The sequence below is a fragment of the Myotis myotis genome, unplaced genomic scaffold (genome assembly GCF_014108235.1).
Source record: "Myotis myotis isolate mMyoMyo1 unplaced genomic scaffold, mMyoMyo1.p scaffold_m19_p_1, whole genome shotgun sequence".
Lineage (NCBI taxonomy): Eukaryota > Metazoa > Chordata > Mammalia > Chiroptera > Vespertilionidae > Myotis > Myotis myotis.
In genome coordinates this window covers 75956833-75980322 of record NW_023416313.1, presented here as the reverse complement: position 1 = coordinate 75980322, position 23490 = coordinate 75956833, and the positions used below count along the sequence as shown (strand labels likewise).

Here is a 23490-nt window from a genome sequence, read left to right as displayed (position 1 = left end):
GCGGTCTGCAGGGAGCAAAGAAGATAAAGGAGATGGTTCGAGCAAAGCAAAGAGGTGACACAGGTGAGTCTGGACATGCTGAGTGGATGAGAGGTATGGGAAGGAGACACGACTTGTGGAAAGAAAAGAAAGACCGTATGAAACTGAAAACAGAAAATCCTAGAAGCCGGGATAAGAGTTTCTACAATAACCAACCCTGTGCTGAAAGAAAGCACTGCGTTCTCTGAACAGCATTGTTAGTCATTTACAGAGATTCATTATATGAAGCAAGGGGCCTCGTTACATAATTGCCTTAACACTGGCATCTGGCACCTGTTACAGGGATTAAGAGCACACACTTCAGAGCAGGCAGTCGGGGTTTGACCCTAGATCAGCGGTTCTCAACCTGTGGGTCGCGACCCCTTTGGGGATCGAACGACCCTTTCACAGGGGTCGCCTAAGACCATCGGAAAACACATATATAAGTACATATTGTTTTTGTGATTAATCACTATGCTTTAATTATGTTCAATTTGTAACAATGAAAATACATCCTGCATATCAGATATTTACATTACGATTCATAACAGTAGCAAAATTACAGTTATGAAGTAGCAACGAAAATAATTTTATGGTTGGGGGTCACTACAACATGAGGAACTGTATTAAAGGGTCGCGGCATTAGGAAGGTTGAGAACCACTGCCCTAGATCATCACGTATCCCTGTGTGGCCCTGGGGCTCTGGGTAGCAAGTCCTATCACTATCCTTTTGCACTGTGCCTAGTTATCCCATCTGTAAAAGCCAGACAGTAATAGTGCTACCTCATCAGGTTGTCATGAGGATTCAATCAGTCACTACACAGAAAGTATTCACAACAGGGCCAGGCACACAGTCAGTTATACACGTGTTTGCTCTTACTTGCTGGTGGGTGGGAAGTAGCAGAATCAAAGAGAAACAGTAACATCTGAGGTAGTGACTGCAGAATGAGGTGTGCTTAGGAACTATATGTTTACCTTGAAAATGTTTTATAGGTCTTTTCCCAGATGCTGTTAGCCTTTGCTTTATAACCGGCTCAGTCAGTGCTGCCCTCTCACGCTGTGCCATCTACTCCTCTGTGAAACAGTCATAACTTCTTTTCCCTTCTGAATGTTCTCTCTTCCTCTCTCTATTCTTCTCTTCAATCCGGTATCCAACTGCTCACTCTAACATCCCATCATCCAACCCTCGGTTGTCATAGGAACCTCAAAACCCACTCTAGAAAACTAACCTGGGTGTGCTTATTTTTAAATCTGTGTATTACATTCTTTTAGTAAACTTACAGAGTTTGTAGCCTGAGCAAACAGATGTTCGCTTAACATTCTCCTTGTGGGTCCTAACCGAGCGAATGAAGTTGTGCCTCAATTTCCCCCATGTCTTCACTCCCAGGTGGAGAAAGCAGTGGAGTGTAATGAGATCACGAGCAGCATAATAATGATGACACTGGCAACTAACTTTTCCTGGGAGCCTCTTACTCCCCAGGTATGATGCCAAGTGCCAGACCTTTCCATATGATGCTGTGATGGACCCATTTAATCCCCACAACCCATCCAATGTAGAGTGAGTATTAATATTCCCATTTTGCCGGCGAAGTGGCTGAGGAATGAAAGAGTTAACTCAGCATCATGCCCCATGGGAGCCTGGATGAAGATCCAGGAAGTCAGACTCCAGGGCCAACTCTGACACCAGCAGCAGCGGTGTCTAAAGCCCCAAGATGCTGGCACTGAGCGTGTTCTGAGTTACAACCCTTATAATGTGCAGCTCATTTTGGGATTCCTTCCAAGTTCCTGCATGTTGACGGGCTCTTATTTCTTTGTTTCTTTCACTTGGTTTCTGGCAGCAATAAATGGATTCATTTCCTATAACATCCTTACAGAAAGCATCCACCCAGGGATGAGAACAAAGAACCCATTTTATTAAATTCATCCTCGCATCCTACAGAGGGTTTGTCCCGCCTACCCAACTGCCCCCAGTTCTTCCATGAGAAAGCATGGCAGTGGTGGGGCTTATTTTCATTCAGAGTCTGTTGTCTCCTCTGGTGCTGGGCCCTAAACCATCACCCTGGGTTGTTCAGAGGACAGACTCACTGGCAGCCGAATTTCCTGTCCTCTCCCAACCCTGACTCCCACCTTCAGGAAATGTGTCTAAGGATCTTATGAAAATAAGCAGATTCCACACCCAGAGTTTGTCGGCCCTGTCTGGACGCCGTTTAAAGTATCTGTGCAGCTCTCTCCTCTGGCTTCCCTGGCTCCACCCTGGATGCCTCCTCTCGGAACAGTCCGCCTTGCCGTGGCTGGCCTCCTTCTCAGACCAGCCTGGCACGCCATGCTCTCGGCCCCCTCACGCTGCGTACTTCCCCGCGGCCAATGACGGCATGACTGACTCCCACACTCACCTTCAGAGCTCACCACTCTCGTGAGGTCCAGACTAAAGCGCCAGCCTTCGGTCCTGCATGGCCCACAGGCACTCAGGTTGAAAATGTCGAAGACTGGAAGCTCTGCCTTTCTCCCCAAGCCTTTCCTCCTCTGCTGCCGCTCCCAGCCAGTGGTCCAGGTCAGAAACCAGACCTCATGTTGCAGCTTCCTCCTGCCCGCTCCTGCGCCTCATGCCCTTGGGCTCATCTCTTTTTGTAAGCCCTCTCTTCCTAAGCCTCCCTGTTAAGGAAGGGCTCAGGCCACGTCTGCCCTAGATTGACAACAGATTACTTTTTTCTTTTGCATTTTTTCTTAATACAGAAAAATAAAATTCATTTTTTAAAAAAAGATCAGAAAAAAAACATGACTCAAAATTCCCCTCACCTGGACAGCTGTTGTACTACCTATCCCTTCAGAAACCTTCTTGTGTGTGTAATTAAAGTAAAATGGGTTCATACATAATGCTATAACATTTTTATTTACTATATCACATGCAGTTTTAATGCCCATAGGTAAAGGTCTACATATCATTTTAATGGTGGCACTATATTCTACCATATGCATATACCACAATGAAATATTTTGAATATATTTTTTTAAGTTTTGTTCATCCTCACCCAAGGATATTTTTTTCATTGATGTTTTGAGAAAGTGGAGGAAGGGAGGCAGGAAGAGGAGGAGAGAGAAAAAAAGAGAGAGAGAGGGAGAGAAACATTGATGTGTGAGAGAGATGCATCGATTGGTTGCCTCCTGCACATGCCAGAGACCGAACCTGCAACCCAGGTATGTACCCTTGACTGGGAATTGAACCCGCAACCCTTTGGTGTGCAGGCCAGCACTCTAACCACTTAGAAACACCAGCCAGGGCAATATTTTGCATATTTAAACAGTACTTCTATGAAACTCAGTATTTACACATCTTTGTGCTCATTGTTATTTTCTTAAGATAAACTCCCTACACAGAAATGGTGTGACAAAGGGCTGTGCTTTTAAAGGGCTTAGCCTGTCCTCACATTACTGCTAGAGTTATATTTTCAGTCCTTCTCAGCATTTAGTTCTGGGCTTACACATCGTTTCCTAAGAAAGCCCTTCTCGTCTCCTCACCACCACCGCACTATTCTCTCAAGCATGGCACCCTGTTCTTTTCCTTCACAACATTTATAGAGAGAATCTAATTACATATTTGTGCATTTGTGCATTTACTTTTCATATATATATATATATATATATATATATATATATAATTGATTTTTTACAGAGAGGAAGGGAGAGGGATAGAGAGTTAGAAACATCGAGGAGAGAGAAACATCGATCAGCTGCCTCCTGCACACTCCCCACTGGGGATGTGCCCGCAACCATGGTACATGCCCTTGACCGGAATCGAACCTGGGACCCTTCAGCCCTCAGGCCAACGTTCTATCCACTGAGCCAAACCAGTCAGGCTGTGCATTTACTTTTCTATCCAACTCAATCCTATGCTTCTGAGTACAGAGACTTGTTCCATTTTGTCACTCTATGTTAATGCCCAGCAGTGCCTGAACACATCATGGATGCCTGACGCACCCCTCCTGAGTAAGTGAATGGGGAGTAATTGTCTGTCACTAGATAGGGGGCTGCTCAGGACAGCTGTCCCCTTGCCCTTCCCCACCTCCCAGTATGGTATTTCACACACTGGCTTTCAGTGGGCTTCTGGTGAATGAGTAAATAAGAGAGCAGTAGAATTCTACAAAGTGAACACAAAGGAAGGGAGACACACCCCTGCCCTTGAGAACCTACGGCAGAATATACTGAGAATGAGGATGTGTAGAAATCATGGAGCTGACTGGTAAAATAAATAAATCTGATAATTACAATAAGCAGATGTGGGTGGAGTGCCTTACGTGTTGATACTGATGGCATTAGCCAGGGAACTGGCAACACTTTGCCTCCTCCCCCATCCTTCAATTTAGAGCCTACACAACCCCAGCGTGAGCATCAGACAGGCTCGGCGTCATTCCCAGCAGAAGGGCTAGACCTCTGGAAAGTCTGAAGGTCCACAGCTGTAACAAGGCAACAACAAGCGGTGGCCGTCTCTGAGACAACACCATTGGGAGTCCAGTTCTAGGCACTTGGAAAGATTCCACTGCTCCCTGTTGGAGCTCAGAGCTGGCCAGGCACCCAAAAGATTGTTATTTGTTTAGCTGCTGGATCCTTAGGAATCCTTAAATAGCGTGCTAAAGATCTCCTGAGGGCCCCGCTTGGCTCCTCTGCTGATATTCTCCCCATTTGTGATGGATATTCTGCTTTCGGAATAGTTGTCCAAGCCTCTCCACCCTCCTCCCCTTAGCCCTGCAACTACAGATTCCTTATGACCTTGTAAGGCCACAGCTGCAACTTAACCTCACATGAACCAAAGCAAGGCAGGCCAGCGGGCTCAGAGTTGCTCCTTTTCCAGATGCATTATTAGGACCTTTTGGATGGCCTTCCACCCTCATCCCAAGGGGTAGAAGCTGCCACTGATGCTTGCAGCCATCACCATCCATTAACCCTTTACAGGCTCCTACCCTCCCCTTAGATGGGCTGGTGGCCCTAGGAATTCTGCATCCTGTAGCAGACTTAGAAAGCAAGCAGAAGGTGAGTGTCCAGATAGAAGAGTAAATGTGAGTAGGCTTAAGCTGATATTTCTGCATGGTGTGTTTATGTGCTGAAGATTAACAGAAGCTGAGTCAAACATTTCCCAAGAGCACAGTCCAGAGAACAGGGCAAGGACATCCCAGAAAGATCAAAGGAAGCCCAGAAAGGCAGAGAATGTGTAATCCTGGCTGGTCTGAGGCCAAGGGGGATCCATTGAGGGGTTGGACTGCATCTCCTTAAGGTCCCTCCCAAATTCAGGATGGTAGCTGCAAACTCTGCAAGTGAAGGCAGCGAACTGAGCTGGTCACCCCACCCCACAATGCCCTCCAACTAACCTGACCTGAAGGAAAAGATCCTGGATACCCAGCGTACTGTGTCCTTGGACGTATTCCCCTGTCCCCAAAGCTCCACCTAGTGGCCTTGCACTTTGGGAAGAAGTTGGCCTGCTGGAGACAAGCAACCCCAAAATGCACCACGTGGAGTAATGATACCCTGAAATTACCTTGCTAATAGGTGACCACAAGAGTCTTGGAAATATGTTCCTTAAAAATCTTAGAAAATAAGCATATAAAATTTATGATTGTACATATTGTATAGCGTTCAACTGGGGGTAAGGGTCTGATTAGTGAGAAGGGCTAAAAGTCTGGCCCTAGCTGGTTTGGCTCAGTCGGTGGATAGAACATCGGCCTAGGGACTGAAGGATCCCGGGTTCGATTATGGTCAAGTACACATGCCTAGGCTGCGGGCTCGATCCCCAGTGGGGGGCATGCAGGAGGCAGCCAATCAATGATTCTCTCTCCTCATTGATGTTTCTATCTTTCTTTCCCTCTCCCTTCCTCTCTGAAATCAATAAAAATATATATTTTTAAATAATAAAAAATTTGGGACCCTAAGAAAAGGTTCCAGGAAGTTACCATCTTCACTCATCGTTATGTGGGGACAAGGATAGGCCTCATGTGGAGACAGGTTTAGGTCACTCATCCAGTGCTACGTGGTAAGCCTGTCGTGGAGGAGTTAGTAAATCTTGGGGAGAAGATGGTGATGGGGAAGAGGCAGGAAAACCAAACGCTGTACCTAGAGAAAGAAGAAGGTTATGTACATAAGTGTCTGGCTGAGGAAGAAAACAGAATTCTTAGAGATCAGCTAGCAAGAGGCCCTGCGGGTCTCCTCTGGGTATGTGCCAGTCCCGGTGGCACCCGTCCAGAGGCAGCTGGTATCCACACACTGCCTGCCCATCCAACAGGGCAATGCGCAAGTGGTCCATCAGCAGAAGGGCCCTTTGCAACATCCAGATTACGTGTGGACTGAGGGAGATAAAAAGGTGCCCAAATGCAATTAATAAATGAAAAGGACCTACTTCCTATACTGTTTAGGAGTGAAGAAGTACCTAGGCCTGAAGGCAGGCGTTAGACAAAACTTTTCATCCTGGCTATTTACAATCACAAAAAACAGGGTCACTTCTCTGCTAGAAACTATTTTAGTGATAAATTCCTGTTCTTTTGTGTACTTTCCTTGGATTAAGAGGAGGAAAAGTATTCCTTTTGTAAACAGTGTCTTAGAAGTTAATTCCAGCTCTGCCTTAGGTTTATTATTAATAAAGTCCTTTCATCTCTGTGCATTTAAATGTTTTCAGAAACAAGGCAGGATATAAATAAACAAAAATAAACTCTCTGTTTCAGGTTCTCCATTCATTCAATAGGGTTGGCAATGGTCCTCTTTGTTCTAGTGGATCTTCAGGGGGGAAAGTATGCAGTCTCCTCTGATGTGTCCAGAGCTGGCCCCTGGAGACGCAGCCGCTGTCCACCCTGTGCTCATGCTGCCCCTCGTGGTGCCACTATTAGGGAAGGGGCAGCTCTGTCCTGGGCACTTTGGGCCCCTCCATTAAGCTGTACTTGGACAGAGGATGGAACCTACCCCTGCCTTCCTCTCCCCGTTCCCTACAAAACTGAGCCCAAGCAGCTGCAGGCTCTTGGCACAGCCCTCAAGGGGGTAAGCATTCCACTGTGCTAACTGCCATGTCGGGAGTGGCCATGAAACATTTCCCGAATAGAGAAGCATTACACAACAAGACCTTCAGAGTGAGCTGTGACTGGAGCCCAAGAACACTCAGCTGCCTGCTCACTCTTTGCTACCACTGTCGGGGTGCCCGTTTGATGCAGCTTTTCTCAAATATTTCTGCATCTGCATCAGACTGCACTGGAAAGGAACTAACTCTGACACAAAAGGCTTTTGTACCATAAACCCTGGGTTTTTAGGCATAATACAAGGGGAGCCTATGACATCATAGAAGAAACTCAAATTCAAGGGTATTAGATATTAGCCATCCCATGTTTTCGACAGAATGGCGGTACTGTTCTCCTAAGCAGTCCTAACACTTGCCTAATTCTAAAATGTTTAACATAGAGTTGACATTTTTCCTTTCATTGGTCCACACGGTCCTTTTAAATGAACCATAATCTATGATGAAAAGTTGAAAATAATCCAACAATGAAATCTAAGACCTTCTAAAAAGTCTTATCTGAGCCAGGAAAGAATCATGATCAATAGATATAGACCCTGAAAACAGCCCTAAGTTTCTGAGATGACATCGGGAAATGCCCAATAGTGACTTGAGCTGCGGGTCAGCCTTCTCCCTTGCCTAGGTGGGTAAAGATAATGGACACTGGTGGGGGAAAGGGAGGTATATCTGTATTGCCCTCCTGTTAGTCTGTAGTCCTTCCTGATGCCAGTAGGGGAAGCCCTCAGTGCCCAGCATGTCCTGTTCCGAGGTGGTAGGATGGCACTGCAGTTTTTCTATTTGAAGCAAAAGACAAACAAAAAGTAGCCTGGGACTCCATCAAAATTTGAAACATCAGACCCTCACTGCAACCTTAAACTACCTAAGTCCATAATGAGGAGAATGGATACATCCACCATCCCAGCATCTCTCCACCATTCCACGGGCATCCATGCATGCACTATCCCAGGTCACCCTGGAGTCCATGGGTATCAATTACGCTTAGAGTATTTCAAGATCATGATATTTCAGGGTCACAAGAAATTATTCTGCATAATGTAGAACTTTATATAGGGTGTCCCAAAATATATTTACACTAGAGGCCCAGTGCACCAACTCATGCACTGGTGGGGTCCCTAGGCCTGGCCTGTGGGGATCAGGCCAAAAACGGCTCTCCAACATCCCCTGGGGGGTCCCAGATTATGAGAGGGTATGAACCCTGGAATCGGGCTCTCATCTCTCTGGTTCTGGGTATGTCACTCAAGAACCGCAGCTGCCAAGTCACCGCTGCTCAGCAGCTCCTGCATTAAGCATCTGCCCCCTGGTGGTCAGTGCGCATCATAGCTACTAGCCAGTCAGCCAATCACTTAGGCTTTTATATATATACTAGAGGCCCAGTGCACAAAAGTTTGTGCACTCGGGGGTGAGGGGGGGTCCCTCAGTCCAGCCTGTGCCCTCTCGCAGTCTGGGACCCCTCAGAAGATAACGAACTGCTGGCTTAGGCCTGCTCCCAGGTGGCAGAGGGCAGGCCCAATCCCTAGGTGCAGCTCAGAGCAGGGCTGATCAGGGGGTTGGGGCGCTGCCACTCTCACACTCAGGGCAGGGCCGATGGGGAGGTTATGGCTCTACCCCGTCACACACAGAGCAGGGCCCCTGGGGGGGGCGGGTTGGGGCGCCGCACCCTGTCACACACAGAGCCGCAGGGTGATCAGGGGGTTGGAGAGCTCCCCCCTATCAGGCACAGAGCAGGGCTGATCAGGGGGTTGGGGCGCCTTCCCCTGTCACAAACAGAGCAGGGCGGATAGGGAGGTTGTGGCCCCGCCCCCTGTCACACACAGAGCCACAGGGCGATCAGGGGGTTTGGGCGCTGCCCCCTGTCACGCTGATCCCGGTGCCAGAAGGCCTCACGGCTCCGCTGATCCCAGTGCTGGGAGGCATATTACCCTTTTACTATATAGGATAGAGGCCTGGTGCATGGGTGGGGGCCAGCTGGTTTGCCCTGAAGGGTGTCCTGGATCAGGGTGGGGGTCCTGCTTGGGTGCCTGGCCAGCCTGGATGAGGGGATGATGGCTGTTTGCAGCTGGTCACACCCCCTTCAGGGTGGGGGTCCCCACTGGGGTGCCTGGCCAGTCTGGGTGAGGGGCTGAGGGCTGTTTTCAGGCTGGCGGGTGACTGAAGCTCCCAACCGCTCCTTTTTTTCTTTTTCTTTTTATTCTGAAAGCAGGTATCTGGTTTGTTTGGGTTCTATAATCGAAACACTGTTTCAACTCCAGCTCTGAGATCCCGGCTGGCTGAAAGCAGGTTTCTGGAGTTTGTTTAGATTCTATATTTGTAACAATGTTTCAAACTGCAAGCTCAGAGGCTGGCAGCGGCAGGCGGGGAACGTTGGAGTCCTCCGTCACTGAAGCAAGCAAGCCTCATGTTCTCTTCAGGCTGCCTGGCTGCTGGCCGCCATCTTGGCTGGCAGTTAATTTGCATATTGCCCTGATTAGCCAATGGGAAGGGTAGCGGAGGTATGTCTAATTACCATGTTTCTCTTTTATTAGATAGGATGGATGCTTCAAGTCTTTCAATAACTTGAAAGAAAGTTTTCTGAAATCTTATTGTGACTGACCCACCAAGTAATCAGATTTTTTAAAAATTCTAACTTCCCTGGCCACTGCAGCTCAATGGTTGGGCATTGACCCATGGGCCAGGAGGTCAAGGTTTGATTTCCAATCAGGGCACATGACTGGGTTGCAGGCTTCATCTCCAGTGGGGAGTATGTGGGAGGCAGTGGATCGATGAGTCTCATCAATGATGTTTCTATTCCTCTCTCCCTCTCTCCTCCTCTCTCTGAAACCAATAAAAACATCTATATATATAAAAGCCTAAGTGACCAGAATGGCTGGAACCGGTCGCTATGGAGCGCACTGACCACCAGGAGGCAGATGCTCAATGCAGGAGCTGCCCCTTGGTGGTCGGTATCCTCCCACAGCCAACCTCCCCCAGGTGGCCAACCTCCTGCGGTCCCTACCCCCGCCAGTAGGCCCTAATTGCCTGATTGGACTGGGGTCTGAGCTGGGACAGGGAACCAGGGGTGGGTGGTGGCAGATGTGGTCCCTTTCCCTGTGGGCTGAGGGCCGGCTCCCTCCTATGTGCCAGTGGCCAATCTCCTGTGCCCCGTCCTTCACACCAGCCAACAGGCCCCGATCAACCCACTGCTCGCCCACCACAGTGGCAGCATGGCAGCAAGGGAAGTGGGAGGCAGGGAACCGCATGATGGCCGGGTGCCAACAATGGTGGCATCAGTGTCCGATGTCTGTTCCTTCTGTGCCCAGCCCAGTGACTGTTGCCTCCTCTCTGACCCGGGCCTCACTGGCCTGGTCTGATTGGCCCTGATCACCGGTCATGCCTAGGGACACTACCCATGCACAAATTTTGTGCACCAGGCCTCTAGTATCTATATATATAAAAGCCTAAGTACCTGAATGACCGAACAATCAGTCAACCAGTTACTATGATGTGCACTGACCACTAGGGGGCAGAGGTTCAATGCGGGAGCTGCCCCCTTGTAGTCAGTGCACTCCCACAGTGGGAATGCCGCTCAGCTGACTAATGGGCGCCAGGTGCCAGGCTCACAGCTGACAAGCACAACTGCGGTGGTGCAAGCCTCTCCCACCTTCATGCAGCTATGATGCACACTGACCATCAGGGGGCAGATGCTTAACACAGGAGCTGCTGAGCTGCAGTGACTTGGCAGCTGCGGTTCTTGAGTGACACACCCAGAACCAGAGAGGAGGGAGCCCAATTCTGGGGTGCATCACCCGAGAGCTGCCCTCTCACAATCTGGGACCCCTCAGGGGATGTGGGAGAGACAGTTTTGGCCTGATCCCTGCAGGGCCGGGATAAGCAGGAGTGGTGTGTCACCCAGCCTGAACTTAGGATCCCCCTTGGCCACCTGATGCTTCACACACTACTACATCCCCTGGGGGGTCCCGGATTGTGAGAGGGCACAGGCCAGGCTGAGGGACCCCACTGGTGCACAGATTTGTGCACCAGGCCTCTAATTTAAAAAATAAAATAAAAACAAAAATTCCAACTTGAAGAACAAGGTAATAAATTGAGTGAAAAAGGCCATTTCTCCACTATATCTATGTCTTTTATCATTATTACTAGAGGCCCAGTGCATGAAATTCATGCACGGGTAGGATCCCTAGGCCTGACCAGCGGACAGGGCCAATCTGCGGGGCGACCGATGGGACGATTGAGGTGGCTGGCCTGGAGCCATCCACTTGCCTGCCCCGCTCCCCGCTGCCGCCACCAGTCACCTCCCTCTGTGACACCTGTTCCCATGTTATTTTGGCCTGGGGCCTGCAGGCTGCGGGCAGCTCCTGCGTTGAGCATCTGCCCCCTGGTGGTGACTATGCATGATAGCTACAGGTCGTTCCACTGGTTGTTTCACCGTTCGGTCCATTTGCATATTAGGCTTTTATTATATAGGATTCTAAAAAAATAATAAAATCTTGCAATAGATTGGCTTCAGAAAAGAAACCAAAACCTCAAAAAATAATGTGACTCCACTGACTAGAGAGTAAGTGCGCTCTGTGAGCTTGTGTACATTCATAGAAGGAACGCATGACTATGCGATGCCCAGTTGCCTCTTGTTGCCGCTCTGCCATAAACATCTCCTGAAATGAACCACACAGTGGAATTTATGTTAAAAACAAAAAACGTAAACCGTAAGAAACCAACTATCCAAAAGAGGTGTTGCACTCAAGTTTGAGGAATCTTGTTGAAAGAAAAAGAAACTCTGGCCCTCACTGGTTTAGCTCAATGGATAGGGAATCAGCCTGCAGACAGTCCCAGGTTCAATTCTGGTCAAGGGCACATGCCCAGGTTGCGGGCTTGATCCCCAGTAAGGGATGTGCAAGAGGCAGCAGATCAATTATTCTTCCTCATCATTGATATTTCTATCTCTCTATCCCTCTCTCTTCCTCTCTGAAGTCAATAAAAAAATATTTTTTAAAAAAGAAAACGAAACACTTTTTCTACTGCTCAAACTGTTGTGTTTTAGAAAGAGTAGAAATGAATAAGCTTCTTTATATACATGGAAAATTTGGGATTGAAGTCATCATATCTTCCAATATTTTAAATCAATTTAGTTAATGCTAAATGTTAACTTAAATTTTCACGTGGAACTAAATATAGAAAAAAAAATTTATTTCTTTAGTCTCCATATTTTAATGTTCACAAATTATAAAGAGCATATTTCCTAAATTAAGAAAATCATAGTGCTTCTGTATTCAAAAATATATTATTTTGAAGCTATTATAATTTCATTCACTGTTTGAGTTCTAATTTCAAATAGTCTTTTACTGCAGTACTGTGCTAGATTATATTGCAATTCTGGTCCTAATTACCTATTTACATATGCTTATACAATCTGTGTGAAAATATAAGATGGTTGTTTCTTCAAATCAAAAGAAAAGCACCTTTTTAGTAAAGGTTAAGATCTAAATACCAATATTACTCCATTATAGGTTTTAAAAGAGAATGCTTGTTAAAGACTCCATTCTGGCTAAATTTAGTCTTACCTAAAAAAAAAAAAAGCTGAATAATAAAATATTAGAACATCTTTTGCAATGTAAACATAACTATATTTCATTAGTCTTTGTGTTTAAATAATATTATTCTAACTTGAGAAGCAAATTCTCTCTCATGTTATCATTCTGGCTAATATGAAGATTCATTACCTAATGTTTTGACTTTGCTTTGACAAGTATATCAAACATTTACTTAATAATGCCATTGTACATTTTTCTAAAAAGCTGTTTGCCAATAACATGTCTTTGCTTCTTATGACATAGTAAGCACATCTATTTTTCATGCTTGATGTGTAAATAACACAGGACTCTAAACAGTTTTCTTTTCACTTCTCTCCACATGGAACATCAGTACTTAACCCGGATTTGCCCTCACTGTTGATCTTATACTTCTCACTCTGGAATAGAACCAAGAATAGAGCCTTACCACCTCTTTCTCTAGGCTCCAGGCAGTCATCAGCTCTAACAGGAAGTAAATAAGAGGGTGCTGACCAAGAGAAGTTCACCTGAGTTTACCAGTACAGTCCTCCTTTGCAACCAGTGTCCTTTAGCCATGTTCTGACTCATCTACTGACTAACATGATTGAGTTGATGGTCCCCAGGGCCTGGTCTGAATTCCGAAGTTCATATTGCCCAACTAACTGCATGTTTGGATTCTGGACTGTTTCATTCTACAGATTTCTTTTTTATTTTATTATTTTTTTGTGTGTGTGGCTGGCTCCCTGGCTGTCCTATGACCTGTTCAACTTTCCCTTATATATGAGTTTTCATGATTCCTGCTTCCCTCTGTAAGTGCTCCATATGCCACTCACTATAACTCCCCTCCCCCCAAGATATGCCTTGACAAACATCAAGAACATAACAGAAAGATATGAAGAGGTTGTGAAAAAGTCATGCTAAATAGGAAACAATTATCAGCACCTGTAGACTGTATATGTAGGAAAATATTTAGAGGAAGTGAAGTCAGCCTCCATCAGACAGGAAGAGTGAAGGTTCTGGAGAGCTTGAGGGTCCAGAGTAGAGATGGTAGGAGTTTTCTTCATCCACTAAGTCACTGAGGGTGCAGTTCTTCAAAGGAACTAGCTTTGTGCAAGGGTCTCACTCAACTCCCCACCTCTGAGGACACAAGCTCTCATCCTCATTCCATGTGGGTGTTAAAACCTCAGGCCTTAGGACACGGAGACTGGCACCTCTCCTGGGGAACCATCACTTATCTCAGGTGCTCACCACTTTACTTCTCTGTTCCCTTTTTATTCATAGAATGTGTGGTGCTCTTTGCTTACTTACCAGCTCAGCCATGCACTCGCTGTAATCTGCCTGCCTCTCTAAATGTTCATATCAGGACGGTTTTCAAAGTATTACCAGAACTTTTCAACTATAACATATTCATTCTTGTTTTACGCCTTTCTTCATGTTTTTCCCCAACCAAGAATTCATTCCCTCCTTTCCTGCCCAGAAAATTGTATCCCATCTTCAAAAACCAGTTTCTATGTCAACCTCCATCATAAACCTTTTGCTGACTACCTCAAGCTCTTTCCCCTCACTAAAATTCTTCCCACCGTCTACGTGGCAGGTTGGATTTGACTAACCTATGAGTGTTCCATGTTTCTTTTTGCAGCAAAATCCTAAGCTCCTTAATTAAAGTGACTTAAATATGATGCTTTTCTTGTATGTCACTCTCTCCTGCCTCCATGTTTCTGCACATGCTAGCCATTCTCCCCCCTTCTTATCCTTCCCACTTGACTAACTTTTAAAATACCACAGACTCACTCAACTATCCCCTCTTCTGAGAATCATTTCCCTACTCTACCCATAAAAACAATAGGTCAGCACTCCCAATGTGCCTTGACTATATCTCTGTCATAGTAGCACGTTGCCTATGATTTTCACATGACTTTCCTTTTCCTCCAGACCTCCTGATAGGAAAGGTTGTGACTTTTATTTATCTTTGTATCTCCTACACCTAGTACCTATCCCATAGCACATAATCAATATTTACTGCATTCTTTGAGAATCTGAAGGCGTCCTGAGGTGTCAGGTGTCCTGAGGAAGAGAAGAGGTGGCTGCCATATCGGCATGGCAGCTCTTAGGAATTTCAATCAGCCAGTTTCAATCAGCCAGCCAAGGGGATGGCGTCCCAGGAATGACTCCGCTTTCAGACATTCTGATAAGCACTTCCACATTTGTTATCTCATTCGATTCTCTTTGATTTATACAGTTTATCTCCTTGTTACTTGTAGCCAAAGTTTCCTTTGGGGCCCTATCTAGCCCTGTACAGAGAAATTCTGCCCATCTCCATTCCAGACGAGTGCAAAATTAGGAAGCCATTTGAAAGGGGAAGCTAGGCTCTTCGATGGTTTCAGAAGCTGAAAACAAGGTCTGCAACCTGGACAGATAAAGCAGGAGTATTCAAAGCTCTACATTGTTCATTTCTTCCTTCTGTGAGAGCCACATAAAGCCTTCATTCAGAGATCCTCAACATTTTTTAAACATAACCTCATTTGGGTAAACCTTAACTGCCTCAACAAAAAATTCTGAATGGGTACCTCCAATTTATTTTAAATAATGTATATTATAATCATTAAAAAGCAAATTCTTTAAACAAAAAAATCCAAGTTTTCACTGGTGGCCTCAGGGAAAAATAGTGTGTCCTCTGTCCATCATTTATTTCCTCATATTCTGAGTCAGAGTCAAAAAACAACAGTTTTCCCTATTGCCTGCTGTTCACCACCCCAAGTCCCAGATCTGTATTTTGCAATGTATTTCTAAAATACATCTACTAAGTAGCAATGTTTGGACAAGAGCAGCTCAGTAGATGAGAATAAATACCATCAACTGAAATGATCTCTAGGCATATAACAAACAGTTATCACTCTAGACCAGCAAACTATGGCCTGGGGGACAAATCCAGACTACTGCCTCTTAGTAACAAACACAGTTTAATGGAACATAACACACCCATTTCTTTGTTAATTGCTTATGGCTATCTTTGTGCTACAATAGCAGAGCTGAGTAGTGATGACAGAGACCATTTAGCTTGCAAAGATTAAGATATTTTACTCTCTGCCCTTTCAGAAAAAGTTTGCTGACCCTGTTCTAGAAATCCAAACGGGGGAAGCTGGACATTTCAGTTGCCAACTGGAGCCATGCTGTCAGATGCATACAAAGCCTGTGATCTGGAAAGGCGATGCAGGAGTGCCCAAACCTTATGTTGTCCATTTTTATATGTACGATAGCCATGTAGTGCCTACCTCCAGAGGCCCTCCAAATGTCTTAGACATGATCGATCTCGTTTGTTATGCTTGCACCCCTCCTCTGCTGAGCTCCTCCATCTGTTCAGGGAGCTTTTGCCTCCTGACCAAACCACAACTCCCTCAGGCCCTTCTAGGTTCTGCTGTCATTGTCTGGAATTCTTCCGGGTGCCTCAGTGGACCTCAGACTGCCTCCCTTTGTTCCCTATCACTTCAAGCTACTTTCTCCATATCCTATTCCTATTCCAGCATCCTCCCTTTCAAAATGTGGCAGATCCACCTGCTCTGGAAGAGGGCAGCTAGGATGAATATACCATTAGACATCATTAGACCTCACAGTCACCCACCTCATCTGCACTCTACACCTGCGCCATCACCATGCTGGCATTCAGCTCTCCAATCCAAATCATAAAGGGGAAAGAAGTCTGCATCCCTGTACATGCCCACGGTGCTTAACATTAAACAATAAATGCTAATAGTTAATTGTGTGCATCAGCACAGAACAGGTCCATTCACTTTTCACAACACCGAGCTGCTGGCTGAGGCCTCTCAGGGCAGCTCACTTCTGTGTGCACTCACTGAGATGGGCAGCACTCCACATCATGTCACTTGGCATAAGAACAGGTAGAGCCTGGCAGCTTAACAGGTGGTCTGAAGTTATGTTAGAGTTTACAGTGCAGAATGTATGGTGAAGAGCTTTAGAGTGGGGTAGAGTAGGCATGACTATGAATTTTTCTACTTATAACTTTGTGTATTTTAGCATAGTGTGGCACCTTCCTGCCCATCACCTTCTCATTTATAAGCAGGAATAACATTTCATTGGATTGCTGAAAGATTACATGAAACATGTATGCCAAACTTTTAGAGTGCTTGGAATGTTCTAGTCCCTCAATGGCATCTCCTGCGCCTTAAAAATGCATGTGACATTTAATGTTTATGTGCTGGGATGTTTTTTAACTAACATCATCACCTACTGTATAGGATCTGGAGATATGTACCATGATGATAAAAAACAAGAAGGTGCCCAAATCCATAGAGTTTATAGACTGTTTGCCTGTCAGGCTACATAGAGCATGTCCAATAGCTGTGAAATTGGAAGCCCAATTTTGGACAGTGAAGAAGACACTGGCGCCCTGAAGCATGAGATAAGCCAGTGCAGGAAACACAGCACCATTCAGGTGGCACTTCTCCATCCAGTTCCCGTTTCCCCTGACTGCAATTTGGCAGTTACGGATATGAAACTTTACGCTTGCTCTTTACCCTCTAAAACTGTTGACTAAATTAAATGGAGGAAGGAAGATAACCTTCCAAAAGCTACACAGGAATCTAGAATTGGCAGAGAGTGGCACAGATGATGAGAATGAGTCTGTGAAAGTTACAACATGAAGGCATCTGGTAAAGGATGCATTAGTCCCTGCTGGGTTGCCAAAGAGGGACCCTTAGCCAAGATCCTTAATATGCAGATGAAAGTAGTAGAGCTACTTATACAGATTAGGAAAAAGAAAGAGACGAACATGTAAACCTTGATCAAGGAAAAACGCACCTAATAGACATGTATTCTCCTTAATGTTCCCGAGGACATGTGTGTTTGCTGGTTAGTTGCTTTAAAAATCCAACTAACAATAAAAGTTCTGCCCTATCACATTTTGTTGTTGTTGTTGCTCTTCTCAGTTCCCTTCTTACTGAGAAGCTTTACAAACTCAAGTTGGGAGGCAGAAATATTGCCTGACCCTACTAGCACCATAGCACATTCATCAGCAAAAGCACATGGGAAAGAAAACAGAGCCAACAGAGCCAAGCCATGTGCAGCAACTTGGGGGCGGGGAGGAGGGTGTGGCTGTCAGGGAGGTATCTGTCCCCCAGCTGGTTAAGTCTGGCTTCCAGGCTCACATTCCCACTGAGATTAGAACCAGAAAACGCCAGATGCACACAGCTTTGGGTGCTCCCAGGCACTGGGATACTCTTTACTGTGCATACATTTTAAGGTTATATGATCTTTACAAAATATATAAATCTATTGTTCACATAATTATTAAATACCAACTATGACCTACATTATGATGAGTACAGTAAAGTATTTCAAGCCTATCAGAGATGAGTGGAGCCAAGAACTTCCAGTATAACAGTGAATGAGCCTTCATAGCATTTGAGGGGACTTATGACTAATTTCTGATGTTGCCAAATTTTCCTCTTCACCAGTGGACATGATATTGCATACAAAAGTCTGCAGAGAGCCAACTAAGCTTTTCACTCAGTGCTGTGGCCTTAGAGAAGCGGAGAGCTGTTAAAATAGTCAGCAGTTTTCAAAACCACTCAAGGCAGCGATGAGCATTAGAAATTGCGTAGAGGCTTCTGACATGTGCTTGGCTGTTCTTGGGTAGTTCTCCTGGAAAGAGGCCATGCTGTAGCTTAGAAGCCAGCAGAGTACATGCCAGACTTTCAGTGCCTAGCAAGGAATGGGATTTTAATATCCAGGAATGAAGGAAGAGGGGAGAATAACAAAGGAGTGACATCTAGCATTACAATGCTCTTGCACAATGCAAGGAAATCACTCCTGAAAGGCAGCCTTCTCAGTTGGGTTTTGAAATGTCAAACTACACTGACCCTGTACTCATTTGTACTTCTATCATTGCATACAGAGGGCTGCTTCCTCACACCACTGCTTGCACTGAGACTCCGTAGTCTTGTGATTTGATTTATGAACTTCAGAGTCAAACCTGGCTTTGAAATCTCCCCCTGCCATGTACTACTGAGTATCTACCTTTGCAAACCCTCCGTTTTTACAACCAAGTTGTTATAGAAATTAAATATCATTTTATTCAATAATTCATGTAATACCCCTAGCACAATGTCTAGCATGTTCAAAATGTTCCATGCCATATTTTTAAGAATTACTCAAAGTATTATATCATTAATGGTAAGTCTAGGAGACCTCAATTTAGTTCATTGGTATTTCTCTGTACAACTTGGGACAGGATTTATCTCTCTGGAGTTTATTTAGTAAAATTAAATATTGGTAGTTCTCCCATCAGAAGTGGAAGGAGACCTTGTGCACTGGTATGGATTGGGTTGGAGGTTAAACCCTGAAATAACTCAGGCACTGCCGGGAGCCGGTCCATCCTTGCTGTTTCAAGGGACCTGGCATATATGGCATACTGTTCTTAATATGTTTGCTCACCTTCTTGGCACTATGTGTTTTAACCAAGGTCACCTCTCTGAGAAAGGTTGTTTCCCCAGGTAGGGATTTTCCCCTGAAGTTAGGGAGGGAATAAAACCCCTTAAGTGCCAGGCGGGTAATTAATCACTTTAACTACGAACAATCATGCTTAAGCTACATAATCTTTACTCCCTGGAATGGAGATAAGAAACGCCCTAACCTTTGGAATAGAGATTGATAGGATTGGAATCAACTGGTATAAATACAGATGTAACAAGACAACAGGACACAGAAACTCAGAACCTAGACACAGAACCTACACAGAACCTAGAGACAGAAGAACTTCGCTGGAGAGAACATGGCAAAAGATCCTGGACAGAAACTGAAGACAGAACCTAGAGAGAGAACATGGCAAAAGATCCTGGACAGAAACTGGCCACAGAACCTAGAGACAGAACCTAGCAAGAAAACCTGGCTGAAGAACCTAGAGACAGAACCTGGCTACAGAACCTGGATAGAACATGGCAAGAGAACCTGACTAGAGCCTGGTGACTGAACATGGCTGGAGAACCTGGAGAACCTGGCTGGAGAACCTAGCAAGAGAACATGGACACAGAACCTGGCTGGAGATCCTAACCAGAACTTCGCTGGAGATCCTGACCAGAACTTGGCTAGAGATCCTGGCTAGGCTGCTGATCAACTGAACGCTGTCTCCGTGTCATTCCTTCTTCGCCGACTCCGTCCACACCTTTGGGGACCCCTGGACCTGCTGGGGTTGGACCCCAGCAAGGCACCTAAAGAGCTGCTGTGGCTTTGGGTGACTAATGGTCTTTGTGTGAAGTTGCAGTAGAACTGACCATGCATTTTTACCATTTTGGTGTTTTCTTAATGTTTATTGGGAAATAATGTAAATTTTTTTTGAGCTCTGAAATAGATACTACAGAAATTGTCATTATAATTTATATTATTTAAAGTTTGATGATATAAAAATAGTATTTTTAAAATTTGCATTTCTTTAGTTACTAATATAATTGACTCTTTTTCATAATCTTACTAATCTTCTTATTTCTTACTGGTAAAGTGTTTCATCTTCTTTGACCATTTTCTTATACAAGGTTATTTTTATTGATCTGGAATAACTCTTTATATATTAAAGATAAACTCCCATTGCTCTTTATATATTAAAGTTTTGCTACATAATTTTTTCCATCTTTTGTTAATTTTTGTTTTAACTTAAAACAAAAGTTTATAATTTTTATGTAGGTAAAGTTGTTAAGTTTTTTTTTTTTCCTTTTTAGTTGCTTTCATTGCTTTTAGGCTTAGAAAGAGGCTTTCTCTACTTTAAAACTAGTTAAATATACACCTATATATTCTTATATATTGTAGAGTAAGGCTCATTTATTACTGTTCACTGCTTAATCCATTTGAAATTCTTAGTCTGGTAAGAGTTTTAAAAGTTATAAATTTTCACAGCCTTTCTAAAAATGTTTTTGTAATATTTGTAAAAACCACAAATGAGTTGGCATTATTTGCCCCAATTCTAAGAATCTAACTTAAGAAAATGTTGGGGCATGTGGTCAAGGATTTCTATGTAAAGATAGTCATCCCAATGCTGTTTATAACGGCAAAAAAACAGAAATAACTTAAAAGTCTCTCATGGGTGGTGGAGTGAGTAAATGCTCTTCAGCTTTACTGTCCAATATGGCGACCAGCAGCCACGTCTGGCTATTTAAATTCAAATGTATTAAAGTTAAATAAAATTAAAAATGCAGTTCCTCAGTTATACTAGTCACATTTCAAGTGCTAACAGCCATATATGACTAGTGGCTATCATATTGGATAGCACAGATATACTACATTCCCCTTCCCATAGAAGGTTCTATTAAGTAGTACTGCCCTGTGGCCATTAAAATCAGGTTTAAAAAATATTTAACAATGTTAGATGTATTCACAATATGATGCTAAGTAAAAATATCAAAATACAAAATATTTGGTGGTAGTAACCAAAATATTTGGTTGCAGTAACTTCAATCATCACTATCTTCATCAAATTGTTTTTCTCAGAGGAAACCCAAACCCTGCCCTCATGAAGGCCATTATACTAAAGAAAAAAAATTTTTATTTATTTTATTTTATTTTATTTATTTATTTTTTTAAAAATGCTTTATAGACATGAATACAGAGAGAGGCAGCACTCTCTCTGTGCTGCCTCCCTCTAATGCAGTGGTTCTCAACCTTCCTAATGCCTCGACCCTTTAATACAGTTCTTCATGTTGTGGTGACCCCCAATTTCATTGTTACAAATTGAACATAATTAAAGCATAGTGATTAATCACAAAAACAATATGTAATTATATATGTGTTTTCTGATGGTCTTAGGCGACCCTGTGAAAGGGTCGCGACCCACAAAAAACCTGAATTTTAATAGGTGCATGGAAATTTAATGAGATACATGGGGAAATCTAGTAGATGGTACCCACTCAGTAGCTATTATTTGATTCAAAATCCAAATGGGAATTATCATACTGGGTCAGATGCAAGACCTAATTAATACTGTATTCTGTGACCAATAGTGGTCTTAAAATTTATCAATATCTATTATCCAGCTAAGAAAAGCACAAAAACAACTTAGCCAACAATGACACTTTAGAATTTGGGGTACATAAAGCAAAGAAATTTAGAGTACTTCGTAAATATGGAAAGGCTGCAAGGCCTCTCAAATCTATACTTATAATAGGGTAATATGCAAATTGGTTGGGACTCCGTCACGTAACGACCGATCAGCAGATTGCACGCCCTTCAGGCATGGGTGGGCAGGGACTTGCAATGTTGGGGAAGGGGGCGGGGACTTGCACCACCTGGTACATGAGGCTGCCTCCCAGCCCGGTGCCCAGCCAGGGACGTGAGGCTGCCTCATTGGCTCCTCATGTGAAAGGTGAGCTCAGATCCTCATTCTTATTCAGTGTAGTGGAGCGTGGGAATTGGTTTATAGGATCCAGTCCCACTTGGGGAAATGTTACTACAGTCTGAGAGTAGGTGTAAAATGGGGATCATATTTATTCGCTCACAGGCTTGCTGTAGAACAGACAGAGTCACTATCCTCACAGAATTCAGGATGCCCCACGTGCAAACCTAGAATGAAAAGTCAGCAACACCCCACATGGCCAAGAGCTAGAAACTGCCCTTTGAAAGGAGCATATGCAACAGAACTGTGAGTCCCGGGAGGACGAAGAGGAAGGCTGTCCTTGCAGTTAATTTAAGAGTTTAAGGTGCAAAACTGGCATCATAACATCGAGGCCATGCAGTCATGTGGCAACACTGAGACTGTGGGACCCTTGGGATGAGTGGTTTCTGATGCTATGGGAACCCCCTGCCCCCACCCCGGCCTTTGGGTGCCGGTTACAGACGACCACATGAGCAGGGATGAGGGCTCTGGGCCTGTGGTGGTGGGGTTAAGGGACAGAGGACCTCCTCCCATAAAGTCTCCCCCAGCCCATGCAGCATCAGGCTGTGTGGCACATGCCCACTGATGGCCTCACCAGGTGATGTCACCTAGAGGGGCCGCTCAGGCAGTTTCTATAAAGAGGGGCACACGCCCAGCTTAGAAGCAAGGAGGTACAGGCTTGGGGGCCATGTGACACCCCACAGCCCCTGCAGCACGGCCAGAGCTGAAGCTGCAGGTCCGTCTGGCTCTTGCAGGGCCTGGACTATGGGTGCCTGAATCCAAGGAGCCACCCAGACCCACGGGCCTTCCTAGCTAGACCTCCTGCATCCCTCACCAAACCCGGGTCTGATCCTCATCCTCCCCACCGGACCCCAGGGGCCCAACCTCCCAAATGGTGACCTTTGACTGCGCGCCCTCACCCTAACATTTCAGTCTCAGAACCTAACACCTTCCTTAACCCCCTCACCTCCAATCTAACCTTTAACAGGAGCCATTGCCAACCACATCTGGTCCAGCTCCACTATCTCCCCTCTCGCCCCCCACTTTCTTCCATGGAAGCTGCTATTGCTTCCCATGAACTCAAACAAAATAGGATTAATCAAAGCAGAATATGAGCGTGCAACGACCTTAAACTAAAGAAGAAATAAAGTAACTAATATACATGAGAAAAGTTAACTTCAAAGGTAATCAAGTAATTGCAAAGGAAAGGTACCTGGAACGTTTAAAAAATCACAATATTCAGCACTGGAGAGGGTGTGATGAAACAGACAGCTGATAGCACTGCTGCGGAGTATAGGGGACAGCATTTCTGGAGACAGTCTGACAGGATGTAGCAAATAATAAGGCTCCTGGGCTGGATGATTACATTTCCAGGAATTTATCACACATAATAATCAAAAAGTTGTGCCAGATATCATTATAATAATAAAAGGCTAATATGCAAATGGTCATCATGCCATGACACCGTAACGACCAAACACCAGGAGGCTGCGTGCAAGGGGACTTGTAGCATT

The 23490-nt window shown here is 44.8% G+C and overlaps 1 protein-coding gene across 2 annotated transcripts in view; it reads right to left on the bottom strand.

Annotated features, from left to right (window-relative positions):
- Nucleotides 1-23490, bottom strand: part of ITIH5 (inter-alpha-trypsin inhibitor heavy chain 5) — an 89479-nt gene that overhangs the window by 16080 nt on the left and 49909 nt on the right. The window lies entirely within an intron of this gene.